We start from the raw sequence: 16279 nt of genomic DNA on the forward strand, positions 1-16279 counted from the left end.
ATTCTTATGTAGTTTTTCATCAACTTACTGTCAGATTGATCTAGTATCTTGTATTTATTATTATGACTACAATATAAGGTTTATTAAGATGTAAAATGTATTTATATGAACTATCTTTATCTTTAGATCTGTAGTTTAAGAAGTTACATATTTGTATTTAAACATTTAAACCTGTTGAAGTAAGTCTACAAATGTGTACTGTGGACATCGATCGATTTAAAATGAAATGATCTCTATATTCATAACTGATTTATTTGCATATCGATTTTGTAGAATTGGAACATAAAACATTTTACACTTATTTATTGTACACAACATATATTAAAAGGTTGTATTTAAGCATTTTAAAAATTCTATGTTATACAAACGAGCCGAATATTCAACACGTGCAGCATTTCTGATTATCAAACAAGGAAAGTGTTAAGTCTTTACATTCATTTAAACCTATTTTGGCCTATAAAAGACCTAAGAATATACGTAACAGCCTTGTAAGAATTTCAGTTTCTTATAACAGTACTGATATTCATGTACCGGGTCAATGTAACCGACCAAGATGTACACATTGCAATAATATAAACATATGTTCAAGTTTCAATAGTGGTGTTACTGGTTTATCGTATGATTTACGCTATGATGTTGATTGTACTTCGCGCAATGTTATATATCTTATTACATGTAAAACTTGTAATAAACAATACGTTAGACAAACTAATCAGAATGTTTCCCGCTGAATGAATAGCCATAGATTTGATATCAGAAATTGTTCAATACATCCTATTTCACATGTTGCTACACATTTTGGATCTACTGACAATGATTGCACTTTATCAGATTTCTCCTTTGTACCTATTGATGTTGTTCAAAACAATCTAGACCGTTTATGTAAAGAAACATATTGGATACACAAATTAAAAACTATGATTCCTAACGGTCTAAATAATTAACTGCTGTATGACATATAGAACATAAACATAATTTACATAAATATTTGATATTTGTCTATTACTATGTTTTTTTTGTTTTGTTTTTTATAAATGACGTCAGTAAATACTGCTCTTGCTTAACAATCCAGTGATCAAAATACATTAGTACAAGTAATATTTTATGAAAGCGAATGTGTATCTATATCGTCAAACAGCGCAACAATCAGCTCAGCATTCATTCTTTATGAGGACGTCAAAGCTAAACTGGGTCAGCGCACTATCAGAGATCGGTATTCGTTATTTCTTAATGTTACTTACAGAAACAAAAATGTATCTTCCTAACCATTTTGTGACGATTGCCTTATTATCATTATTTTTGACTCTACATAGTTTTATTAACGCATTGTTTGGTTTTGAGTAGGTAAGAGTTCAACCAAGCCATGGCTCTAGAAAGATCATGTTGTAACCCAGTAGCTAGACATCACAAGGAAAAACAAATACTTTGCACTAAAATAATCTGTGTTTGGTCTTGGAGTAACATTTTTATTTATTTTTACAGTTAAGTAAAAAAGCTACACATTTAAACACGGTAAATCTTTAATGAATTTATTGTGTTAGTAAGTACAATTGTTTAGGTATTACAATGAAAGCAAACATACATCATCTTGATACTAAAGCACACATATAAATTAAACATAAATATGCTCACTTAAAAAATATGAAATGGTACGAATTGATAAATAAAAAGTGTATTAATTGAAATGTGAATTAATCGAAGACCTTATAATTATTAAGTCTGTTGGAGCTTCCTAAAAAAACATGTTTTACAGAAACTTAAATAACATATGTTTTGGTGAAACGAGTTATTACTGTTTTATTTCATATTGTATTGGTAAGATTTAACGTTAACGTGTAATACGATGTTCTATTTCTGCAATTATCTTATAGATCACGGAAATACTAAATAATTAATATGGATTATACATGTATAATCAAGTATCAGTGAATCACAAGGTTGAAGTAAGTACAATATACTATTTATGCATAAAATGAACAACCATACCTGGTTAAACAAACATTCATAATTATTGGGCTATTAGGTAGATACAAACATTTACTTTGAAAATAAACGTTTAATAGAGGTTCTATAAATAAGTACAATATTTATCTAATTTCAAACTAATACACATGTAATATATCAAATTATATGACTGAAAATGCATGTACTCAATACGAATATCAATATTATGATTATGAGAGATAACACAAATATTAATAGTTTTCAAAAACTATTATTATATTTATAGAACAGGCCGCACGTCATATCAATAGTCTTACACGCAACAGGTAACTCTGACAAACAAATTATCATTATTACAAAGATGTAACCGTTCACCATAACAAAAATGCCAATGTATTTCCAACAAATATTATAAGAGTCATCCAAAAGCAGATCATGTAAAACCGGGCTCCAACATTTCTCCAGGTCAAGGATATCAGGACATCCGTCTTAGAGGTTTTACAGTCGATATCGGCGTTTTTGTCTGCTAACTCGTCGACATGAATTGTGCGTCGTCGTCGACAATATGTCATAATGAGTATCAACCACACCGGGACCTTTGAATCCTTGTAAAATATCCACAAACTTGCGATGGTAAACAAAACTACACAACCATTCGATAACAAACTAACGAATACAAAGTAGTAAATGACAGCCATGCTCTTAGACGAAATATGTATATATGCGCCTACGATTGACATATATACTGCGACTGACAACAAAACGGTCATCGTGTATGATAACCTTTCACCAGTTTCAACTGGAATACAAAACACGAATATATTCAAACAGTTAATTAATACAACGGGTAACACAACGTTCACGACGAAGAAAGATCCTCGACGTTTGAGCGTTAAATTTACTTTAAAAATGGAAAATAATCCTTGGCTTTCTACGCCTGACTCGATTGATGTATCTTCTACCTCCCATTGCGAATTTTCTGAATAGAAAGTCATCTTCACCTTTTTACTCTAACATTGTGTAACACTACCTCTGATGGAAACATCCCAAAGGGAATAAACATAAGTGAACATTGCTGTTCGTCAAATGGAAACGTAGTCACGTCCATCGTGCATTTAATACTTAAACTTCTTCCTGGAGACCACATTGCTGTACCATGAGTAAAAAAACGAACTGATAGGAACGATTGTGATTCTCCAAAATACTCCATGTTGCCGACTTGACTTGTCAAAACAACTTGTGGAACCCAAACTTGTGTCGATGGAACAGTAATCATATATGTCCCATTGTAATTAGCAATTGACCGTGCCATTCTTGGATCTTTCCAAACGTAGGTTAATGTCGCAATAATGGACAGAGTTTCTTTTACCTCTTCAAATTCCCGGATACTCACTAACTCCATGCTTACATTGACATCCACAGGATTCTGCTGGGCAATAGAGTTTCTTTTACCTCTTCAAATTCCTGGATACGCACTAACTACATGCTTACATTGACATCCACAGGATTCTGCTGGGCAATAGCCGGTCTAATGTTTTTAGTGAATCCATCCAGCAGATCATTGTAAAGAGTATCGGTATTAGTCAGTGTGAAACAAACGGCAGCAACAGGAAAAGCAATAATAATAATTTGACTTGTCTTAAGATTCATCTTGTTCTGCATCATTGAAGCTACTGTAAGTTATCACAACTTACACACTGTTTACTGCAAAACCTATGTTGTATATATTGAGAAAATTATATATTTGTATGCGTATGTTGCATTTATCTTTTTATTTAATATTGAAGCGTTTGTCATTACGATTTTTAAATAACATAAACAGTGATTTTTACTATCCTGTAATGGCGTATCGCTTGTAAATGCGTATTGACTATGTACTGTCATGGCAACTAAATAAACATTTGCTAAGTCTCTCGTTGTCGTCATATCGACCAATCAATTTATCATTTAAATATCAATACATTAATGACGAAATTTATTTTGAAAACCATTCAACAATCCATCCCGTGTCAGTTTAACAGTTGAGTGGATGATGATTTTATTATGGAATGATGTACTGAAATGGATCCTGTGAACTTTACATTGACATGTGACAAATAATAAACCACTGTTGGTTATAATGTAGTCATTTGGTGTATTGATGTAGATTTTAATTGAATAAAAAGGTTCACTAGTAACGATAAATGTTTACCGATTATTTCCGCAGGGATCGCCGATCATCATCAACATAATAACAAATAAAATAAAATAACACGTATAGCAAAACTACTACTTCAACTGCTACTAATACATGTAATGGTATAGTTCTTATCTGAACTATTACACTAATTATTATCGGTTAATCAATATTATTTTAATTACTTAACACATATTAGAAATTACAAATTACAGTTTATAAAATCCTTAAAACGCGTATTTTGTGATCGTGCAATAAATATGAAACAGAATCACATAATAAACGGACGATTGTAATATACATGTTTGACTGTTGATATGATTATAATGATGATGTACCCCATTGGCGTATTTGTGTATTATGTTTATTTATACCAAACATGGAACTCACTTCTGCAATAAAAACACAATTGATACCTCAAGGCGGCAAAACACGGATTACATCCATTTTGTAGAATAATTGACTTTATAATACCGTTTGTAAATCCTTGTTGAAAAGCCATTTGTTGTACTTTTTGCGTTTTAACGAGTGTATAGCTTTGTAAGGAAATCCCATGTAATCACTGGTATCAATATTATGAGGTTTAGAATCGGAAAATGTTTTTTTTGTATAAGATAATTGATTACACTTCAGATTAAAATATTAACTATGTAAAATCATGTTTTATTATCTTTAATGTCAACAATTTTACAAGTACTAACCACTTTTCGTTCATTTGAATGCAACTTGTTAGGTTTTTTCTCTAGTACAGTTGAAGATTTTATGATCACATTTGCAAAAAGCGAAACAAGTTAATATAATAGAATAAGTGCATTATTTTAAGAATTATATTGTTTTACCTTAATGTTCAAACCTCCCGCTTTAGTTAGTGAGATGTATGATCGTATTAAACCTCTGCAAGAAACAAAGTCATACAACATTTATAAAATGTTGTATGAAGAAATTTTCTGTGCAATATCACAATACAACATCATTATCGGGCATTGGTAGTCCATAATGTGCACACTATAGTGCCTTTAGGTCGAGTCTCGCCAAAATCTATCTACGTAAGTTAAATCTTTTGATATCCAAGGAAGGAAAACTATTTGATAAAAAATGATTGTGTGTGCATAAAATGCGTATTAAAAAGGGACACGATTCTGTGGTATTATCTTTGTGTAGTTGTTTTGTTTTAACCTATTTAGGTGAGCTCGATTATATCGAACATCTTAGGTCTATTTAAAAGCTATCGAGCCCTCATTTTCGGTACACCCAGTACCTGGTGAAGTGTTGCAGATACAATTAAGAACCAAATTTGGTACCCTTGTCCGTCATTTCGCTAGGCGGACACCATATCTACTACAACATGGGTGAAGTATGTAACTGTTCTTTGACCAATTATATACTTTCATTTGTTATATGAACATTTTTAAAATTTCATATATTATTCTATTGACCGTGTTGTTTATTGCATTATCGAATTGATACATAAATGTGATTCTTGAAATGTGAATTTATTTGAAAATACTAGATTAAAAATGCGCGGAAATGCATTACTCTACCAAATAAAGTCCACTGCGATAAATTGGTAAACGATAAATTGAAATGATTTTGTGTATTGCGTTTTTTCGCAAGTTCTCAACGCAGACTGTGCGAGCGACTTAAACGGTCCTGTGAACTTTTTAGTCGAATTTTCTTAGCGGGAGCTGTAATTGTGTGGTAGCGCTAAGATATTTCGTAGCGCGTAAAGTCGAGATAGAGAGGTTATATTAATAAGAAATAAACGGCGATAACTTTACTATCATGTGATTAATCCATCAGATGTACCTACAATGATATGATAAGACAATATCACGCGTGTCTGCCCGAATAAAATTTAAATAAATAAATTAATTAATAAAAAAAAAAAAATATATATATATATATATATATATATATATATATATATATATATATATATATATATATATAAATTGATGTTGACTTACTATTAAGGGAAGCAATTCCTTAATGTTAACTTTATTTTCATAGATAGCAGTCCGTCCCTTTAACAGCCTTTTCTCGCGTTTATCATTAACAAAAATTCGGAGCGACCGAACGTTCCAAATGTAATGAATAAAGGACAACTCTTTAAATTATGCGTACTTGCACGTTTGATTACGTTTGCGTTACCTCCCAATTTCATTGAAAACATCGATTTACGCGACTCATAGGTTTTGGTGTCCGATAATATTTTGTTGTGTACTTTTTGTAAATTAAAGAACAGCAAAAATTACTAGACGAAAATTAATATTAAGTTCAAAATGTTGTTTGTTTTGTTAGGTTTTACACACAACACATTATTAACGTGCTAAAAACTATGATTTTTGTCATAAGAATAGTTACTCGTTCTCTTAAACTAAATTCACATCGATCATCGATCGAGCCCGTCTTTTCGCCGCCACTCTATTCGATAGTCAGTAATAATCTGTTTAAACGTACCTTTTTACTTACCATCTCTCCTCTGTTGTGTTATTCGTTAACTGGTGAAGTACGAAATAGCATGTAATTTAACATATGTGTTAGTTAGCAAAACATTTTCAACTACGCGTTTCTTAATTTGCTCACATAAAATTGCTGTACACGATTAATGATAATGGATATAAAATTAACGAAATATATATTGAGATTTTCATGGATACTTTGTTTGTATTATGGATGACCTTGCCTTAGATTATAAAATGTGATTGCCAGCTTGTACTATTTACATTTAATATTCAGAAGAAAAAAAATGCCAAGGTTCTAAATTAATTTTTATTTTGCGTTTTGTGTTCTTATTTTTACTGAGCGCAATAATTTTATTGTTTTCATGTTTGAAATATGATCTAAGATTGGTCTCAAAAATATAGTTTGTTTAAACGTGCATACCACAACGAGGTGGTACAGCCAGCGTATACAAGAAGCTTTTTTGCGGTTGTCTTATTTTATATAAGTATCAATCACATTTTAGCCACATTATAGCCACTATACAACCACAAACTGCGACATCGCTTAATTTTTTGAATCTGTTAATGGTAACGTATTTCGTGAAAAAATACGTACAATTGTTCATGAACATAAATAATTTACACATGAAACACACATATAGTCTTAATGTATGATGGATTACACTTCATTTTGAATATAAAAATATTCCTTCTTTCTTTGAGAATACTAAAGCAGGATTTGGCTGATATATACAGTAACCTCTCATCTGTAAATATGTATTTAAGTTTCTCAGTATCTGACATGTTGTGACAATTTGGAGTTTTTATTCGATATCATTGGTTTTCACTAGAACCCAAGTTATCAGAAAATGTGTATCAAACGGCGATAGCCTAGGTTCTTATTTGAAAACGAAGGTTTCGACAGACGACGTTTATCTCTCTACAAAATTAAGAATGTAATATTTGTTGATCATATTCTCTTATATAATGTTCAGCCGCATTGACAACATTAAACGTAATTACATTTGGGATAACTACTTCGGAACGGTCAATTCGTTGTATTGAGGGTCACACGTGGCACACCTCATGTCGAACCTCACAATTAGCCCTAAAAAAATCGCAGATCTCACGAGTCTTACTACAAATAAAATTAATTACGTTTCAAAAGTAATTAAACAGCAATAACAGTTTATAAAAAATACCAGTTAATTAGCAATTTAAATTCCTATTAGATTAATAGTCATCAACGCAACACACGCGCAAGGTTCTGTGACAATTGATGCGTTTTTACCGAATTAAACTCAGTCCATAAACAGGCTTACGTCACAGTCATTGTCAAAATTTGACAAGAGTCTAGAATTTTTTAGTGCATCTGTCACCGTAATCAGTGACACACAAAAGCCATACTATCAAACGTCACACATCTTATTCCATTGATTAGGAATGATTTTAAAAATCCATTTGAAATAAATTTATTTTGAAACGCCATTAAATGTTGACTTTTATAAATTGTGCATATGTTCTGTTTTACGAAAACGTCATTTAATTGATGTCATTTATTTATTTAGTTAATTAAAAATTTAATATTTGTTGATCATATCATCTGATTTATTTACAGTCGCATTTGACTCGTTAACATTTATATAATAACCATTAGGTGGACCGCCTTGGAACGGTTAATTATTTGTATTGAGAGTAAGGCTTGGTAAACCTCATGCCGAACCTCACAAGAAGCCCTGCATAAATCACAAGCTCATGGGTCTTACTAACAATACATCTTATAAGATTGCAAAAGTAATTAAAACGCAATAAAGAGGATACAAACTGTCAGTTCTTTAGCAATTTAAATACGTATTGTATTATTATTCATAAATGCAGCTTTCTGAGACAATTTATACGCTTTTTACATAATAAAACTCAGTCCATAAACCAGTTAATGTCACAGTCAATGTCAACATTGTTGAATGTCTTTTTAACTTAAGACATGATTCGTAAATCCATGAATGCATCTGGCACCTTAGTCAGCAACACGCAGACGACAAACAGTTGATTAGTTTATTACTTTTGTATGTTGCATATCTCCAACAGACACTTCATTGTGCATCCATGTCTTTTTTGTAACATGATTAATTTGCACGTTGTTTATTGTGTGCCAGTTATTGAGATAGGATGTACCGCATTCACTGTTTGCATTTACAACTTTTGCCGTGAAACAACTTCATCCACATTCACAATATACGAGTAGCAAAAGTAAAAGTAGTTCCTTTCGAGTTATGCGACAAAGGTCAAATAAGTATTCCAATATAAAGAAAGGCCCACAACGCTCCTCCGAGAAAATTGTCCATAAGTTCATACGAGTTTGCATTAGCGTATTTGTTTTATGATTCCTCAAGACGTTTTGTCAATGCAAATTATCCTTATGATTTTATTTATTTGCAGTATTATTCTATTCGGCGTCCCTTTAACGCACAATTACATATGTGAGCGTAAATGTTCAAATGTTTTTCATAATCAAAACGATGTATGAAATGTAACTGTTAAGAAGAGTGGTAGTATTAATGAAGTAAATGATTTTACCCCTACATAAAATTGAAAGCGAGACGGCAGTTGTAATGTTTTCTTCTATTTGAGTTAAAATGATCAAAATCCACATTTAAACAGAGTACATAACATTGTCAAGTTATGCGATAAAAACATAATATTCAGATTATATATGTTTCAGTCAATCTTTTAATCTGAGGAATAAAATGAGATTGTTTTCTTTAGGTAACCTGATCGTTTTGGAAAACCTAAAACACAACAAGACATTATTCCATCTATTATCTCCATTCATTTTAAATGATAACATTTTCAAAATCCAAATCGTATAAAGTTTTATAGTGAGTATGTTAAATTGTTAAGTTATGCAAGAACATTACATTTGAATTTTATATGTTGCGATATATCTTTTAAGCGGAGGGCATCGAACGAGATTTTTCTTATCTTTGCGTTTCGAAAACCAAATGAATACTACCAGCAAGCGAAATTAAACAAGTTTCCAGAACCATGATATGAATGTCGTTGTGAAGTGAGTTATCAACACATGTTTCATATGATGTGGTGCTTATTTAATTGAAAAACTGCTACCATACCTTCACGTCACGGAAGTGGTTTCGTGGCAAAAATTTTACAAGAGAGTCGGCGAACCTACTTTTCCACATGAACTCAGTTTTAGATAGCGCACATGGGCGACGTAGCTTGTTGCAGATCTCGCTTCCGGTTCCGGTTTGGTAAAAACGTATGTCAAATCGGAGTTATTATTTTGGTGTTTTAAAAGTGTTTTGTGTGGAATAAACGGATACATTGTGGATATATGTGATAACTGTGAGTTGATAAACAGTTTTACGAAGTCTCATATCTTTTAACCAAAGAAATATTGACTTAGCAGATACTTCTTTGTTTTCATTGTGTAAAAGTAAATATATTTGCGAGGTTAAAGTTCAACATTATATCGTGAGCGGCGTTAACGCTCCGGTCGGCTAAAATTTCGTCACGCTTGATTATCCGCTTGATTAGATTAGCGAGTACAACTGAAGAGACCGTATAACGAAATATAGGATCATGGATAACGGCTCACCTTGTCAGGTGGATATAGACGTGATCTCACGAAGCGGTAATCCTTATGGCGACGAAGGGACGCTTAACATTGACGATCTCGAAGCTGACGACATCCGGGCATATAAGGAGTTTCTGAAACGTTCACAGTTTTTTCACGAGCTCCCTAGAGATATGTGTGTTTTGCAAATTGTGAGAGAATTTTCTTCTAATGAAATTGACCTTGAACGGATACACAATACATACTTTGATCACGTGCAAAGCAAACGTGTGAGGATTTCCCATTTAGCGATGATGTTGTGCTCAAGAAAAGAATGTTTACACGGAGCGGCGAGCCACTTCCGGCTCGGCTGGCACAAGACATTTACGCTATTATTGAGGTTGCTGAAGGTGGACACCCGTACATGCTTAAGTCGATGATCAGCACTGCAAAGGCTATGAAATCAACAGTGGCGCGGGCGATTCCGGATACAGATGTTGAAAATCAGGTTGGTAATGGTCGACAACCTGGGAAGTGTATGTGTTCTAGTGATATATGCATACTGAAAGACCAGATTTCTACCCTTCAGGCGGATCACCTGATCCTTAAACAGGCTGTGTATGCAAGTAACGAGATGCGCACGAAGGAAACGGAAGCTACAAAAGACTCACTTCGGTCAATCAAGGTACAAATTTTGATGTGTAATGAGGCTATAAAAGACTGTTCCGACAGCACTTTATCGACCATTAGAAACTTAGTCAGTGCATCTGTGGCGAGGATCACTGAGCTAGAGGACAGACTTAGGGTTCTTGAGGTGCACCCTTTGTTAGATGATGCCAATAATCAGGATTTAAACACGGAATAATTGTACTGGAAACTGTGTGTTAGATAGCAGCGTTACATTCACCGCGGTTCCTATCTGCGTATCGGTTATAGGTTCGCCTGATATAAGGGGCGACGTTAGTTCTGTGCCGGAAGTGATTGACAATCAGTGCGATAAACCTCGAGTCTCCGATAAAACTCACGAGGTTGAAAAGCTGAGCAATCGTGCCTGCTCGCTTCGTGTTCCTACAACGACAAAACACTCGTCGCAGGAAACTTCAGTGCAACTCCCGATACCGGTACGTGTCACAGAGCGGTCAGATGACATACCTACAGGCGAATGGCAGGAGGGGGGGGTGACTTTGAAGTGAAACGACGCAAGCGGACGGGTTGTTTCTGTCTACTTGGCCTTAGTGAAAAGGTTAACACAGACATTCTTACACAAGTTATAGAACGAAAAGGCCCAACTGTGCCAATGCTGCATGTTTTCCCCTCTAAGTCAAGTTCAGGAAAGGTTGTAATTTGTCTAAACGTTTACGATAATCACATGGCCGACAGCTTGTTGGAATATGACTTTTGGCCGAGATATATTTCTTGCAGGCCATGGCGTACACGGGCGACGAGACAGCAATCGCCGAGACTTCGAGAGCGACGTAAACGTACGGACAATCGGGTGGACTCTCCTCGCTTCGACTCCTACGATAACGACCCCTTGGCAAATCGATTTAGCAATCTGGGTATGGCGGTGGACTAACCCGAGTGTTGGGTGCGATAATGGCTCTATTTAATGTGTGGAAATGGAAGACTATAAGTTAAAACTATTAACATGGAATGCAACTTGTATTATGTCCAGCGCACCATACTTGTGCAAAACATTGACTAACCTTCACATAAATATTTGTGGTATTTCGGAACATTGGTTGCTTCATAACAGTGTACATTTTCTCGACTCTGCTTTTAAAAACTATAGATATATTGTCAAGTGTGATAATGATCTATAATTGCCTAGCAAATGGTAAATTGGTAAAGGCGGAGGAGCCCTACTTTGGCGACATGAACTTAATGACAGAGTTTCGCCTTTTGAAATTGATGATGATAGGATTATTGGTTTACAGTTACAAATATCACCAAGTAATAATGTATTTATTTTTCAAGTGTATCTGCCATGTACCAATCATTCTAATGTGCTATACAGGGATTACGTGCAAAAACTGTATGAACTTTGGTGTGCCTATTGCGAGTTAGTTATGGAAATTTTTATGGGTGATTTTAATTGTTCTGTACTTGATGACAAACCAAGAAGTTTTCTTCTAAGGCAGTTCTTTTCAGATTCGCGGAATATACCTGTAAATTGTTTGCCAGTTTGTAATGGTATGAAATCTACATTTGTATCATATGATGATGTATATGAAGCAGTGATTGACTATATCTGTTTACCTTGTGACTGCATTGATCTCGTTTTGCATTGTGAAATTTTAGATGATGATTGTCGTAATGTATCTAGACATAGGCCAGTCGCAGTTAGCATAAACTTTCCTTTGTCAGACGAGAAATTCAACGCCAGTGAAGAATCTTTTAAACGTATTAACTGGAAAAGAGCCACGGATGCACAAATACGTGACTATGTGGGAAATGTTACAAACTCTTTGAATCAATGTACATATACGTGCGATAGTAAAGAAAGTATTGACTCAACATATACTATGTTATGTGACGTGCTGACAGGGGCGGTAGGAACTTGCATCGGTCATAGATCATTTCAGTCTCATTTAAAGCCGTACAAAGATAGTGGTTTACGTGAATACCATAAACAGATGCGTCAAAATAGGTCCGAATGGTGTCGTGCTGGACGTCCGAGGAACAAAACTAACACAGAGTATATCTCCTATAAGGCGGCAAAGAGGGACTTCCGGCGAGCTCACAGAAAGGCTGAAAGTGAGCATATGAGGCAGCTGAACCGGGAAATTGACGAACCTGCAGAAATTAATACGAATGATTTCTGGAATTTCAAACAGGTCAACACACGTCGTACGACCTATAACTGTAATAAGTCCACATCTGGTATCAAGTTCGGTGAAATGGTATATCGTGACCAGAAAGCAATTACGGAACAATGGGGTTTTTATTTTGAAAGACTATATTCGCCATCTAACTCTGAACATTTTGATGGCAAATGGCGTGAGCATTTGTCACAAAACGTCGGACAACTGCGTGAGTCATTGATACCTGACAGCAACGCCACAGTAATGCCCGAAGACATTGAGAGGTGTATACGTTCTTGTTCAAATGGAAAGGCTCCTGGATATGATGGTAGAACACACGATCATCTCAAGCCAGTAGCGAGTGCTATTTCGCCATTATTAGCTTATTTCTTCACTGCAATTCTTCGTACAGTGTACATTCATGACACTCTCAAGCGTGGTGTAATAATAACCCTACATAAAAGAGGATCAAGACCGAAGGACAATCCGGATAGCTACAGAGCTAAAACCCTTACCTCTATTGTGTTAAAGCTCTTTGAATCTGTACTGTTACAGCGATGTAGCACAAATATGATGACCGACCTTAACATTCAACAGTGTGGTTTCCAAGAGGGCCTTGGTTGTCTGATGACGTCATTCACGTAACGCGAAAGTGTTTATTTTGCACGTCAACATGGAGCAAAGCTATACGTGTGCTACCTGGATGGGAGACAAGCGTTCGATAAAGTGTGGCATGACGACCTCTTTTACAAGCTCCGAACAAAAATAGACAACACTTCACTTCTCGCATTCATGGAATTATACTCGAACATGAGTAGTTGAATGAAAAATCGTGGCCATACATCGAAATGGTTCCCTTTTCGTCAGGGAACCCGCCAAGGCGGGAAAAGTTCACCGATCTGCTATCTAGTATATATTAATGGTTTAATCAATGGTCGTGAACATTCTGTTTTAGGTTTCTGTATGTACGGATTATATGTGAACAGTCCTACAGTAGTAGACGACATGATTCTTATTGCATTTTCAAAGCACGCACTTGATGACATGATGAAAATATGCTATGACTATTCGTGCAAATGGCGCTTTGAATACAATCAATCGAAATGTGCAGTCATAGTATTCAACGAACAGCGATGCAGTCGACCGGAACGTATTTGGACACTCGGTCGTGAAACTACAGGAAGCAGAATCGTACACACATCTTGGACTGAAATGTGACCGTAACATGTCGAGCGGTGCATTGATGTGTGAAGCGTCGTTGAAGATGAGAGTTACTCTCAATTCTATTCTTCATTGCGGATTTAATCATGCCGAACTTAATCCTATAACACTTCGAAAAATATATGTTAATGTGGTTTTGCCCAAAGCTTTATACGGCTCGCCGCTATGGTGCAATTATTCTAATAGTGACATAATGCAACTTGAAGTATCCCATAGAAGATGTGTTAAACAAATTCTTCATGTCGGTAGGAACACAAACAACGATGTTGCATTGTCATGTTTAAACATTGAATCCGCGGAAGAACTGATAGACTTTGAGAAACTTGAGTTTTTTGGGCAACTGTGCCGGTTTCCAGTGAGATTTTTGGCCAAGAAAGTGTTCATCCATAGACTAGTACGATATGGCTAAGGGTGCGTGCATATGCAAGGGCTGATTCCTGACATCTACAGACTTTTACAAAAGAACAGTTTGATGCTTACCCTAGAAACGTACCTGTAAAGTGGTGTATTCCCCGGAAAGATGTCATGGAAACGGACAATCAAAAACAGTGTTAGAATGGCAAACAGACAAAGACGCTCACAAAATGCAAATGAAATTACATGTCTCGAGGACTCAAAGCTATTTAAAGCTGATAGACCGCTTACCGCCATCGTCATGTGTAAGACTTCACCTTCACTCTCTGTGATAATCCATAAGTCAACGAAGATTCTAAGTATGGCGATGTCGAGGCAGTTAGCATAATGATTTATGGATATTTTTGGTTTTTTAGTTTCCTATATTGCTAGACACCATGTTTCTTAAACCTGAAGGTTCATAATCTTTTCCTGTTTTTGAAGAAACAAATTAGCAACATATCATCAATATAAAATATCAACATCAAGTTCATGCAACTCTTTGATCTCGCCTTTTAATTTTAGGATTCGTTTAAATTTTTCAACAACGATCTTTTTCAGATGTTGCGTTGTTTTCTTGCTATAAAGTGCGCTTTTAACAGTGCATATGTCAATGTCTATAAATTCATTATTTAGTTAAGGAATTGGAATGCTGGCTATTTCATAAGAAGTGACATCGTCAAGTGTATCGTCAAGAACCATTTGATAGAATCCTTACAATTTAGTAAATTTCTTAAATGAACAATTTTCTCTGTACTTTGGTATTCTCCCTTTGCTTTGTAAATTCATTTAATCCCGTTTTTCGTTTCGTTTGTAGTTTTACATGAGTAATCTTGCAATTCGTTTTGCACAAGATAATCACACTAAATATTACATGTTATTTATCATTTGACTTTTTTTTCTTTTAAGACTTATTTTATTTTATTTATTGAGTAATTTTAACTTGTTGAATGTTGAATTAAAGCAAACGACATTACTTTAGTGTGTAATAGTGATTCATTTGCGTTAATGTATTGAATTGTTATGATTATTGTAATTTATGGCAACTTATCACATTAACAAGAAAACATACATTTTCCTTTTTATATTTGGTAATAATATGCTCATTTAATATCTTGAAACATTTTGACAACTTGAATCGTTTACAAGTTTTAACTGCGTTTGATCTTTAATCAGAGGTAAAAGGCGAGTAAAGTAGTCTATATGTACATGTACTAGCCGTTCGATAAAGGCAATGTGCTATATAAACCTTATCTTTCTTCGTCGGATCTTAATTTGTTATAGGATTAACAGGATCATGACATCACTTTTATTAGCAAACAACATCATCGATGATGAGGCCACTAGGGGTATGTTTTTCATTAAGATGTGTATTACGTCAATGTACATTAATTGTGATAAAAACACACAAACGTTTAATTGATCTCTTATATTTTTTTCAGATGTGAATTAGTGTTTATGAATATATCTGAATATATATTTGCAATATGCTGTATGTATCTTAAATCACTAAAAGTGAAATAAAGAGCATTTATAAGTTTTACCAAGCAATGTAAGCAGCAAAAATAAAAAATAAAAACAACCATTTGTCATGGAAGAAAAATGGTGGATGTGGAATCACCTGTTTTATTATTTCAGAGTTTGGAGGCTTCGGGGAGGGGTCGTACATGCGGGCGGGCCGCGTTCGGCGTGGACGGCGTGGATGGTTTTTTTTTTAAGGTGG

The sequence above is a fragment of the Dreissena polymorpha genome, chromosome 5, assembly GCF_020536995.1.
Source record: "Dreissena polymorpha isolate Duluth1 chromosome 5, UMN_Dpol_1.0, whole genome shotgun sequence".
In the NCBI taxonomy this organism is placed as follows: domain Eukaryota; kingdom Metazoa; phylum Mollusca; class Bivalvia; order Myida; family Dreissenidae; genus Dreissena; species Dreissena polymorpha.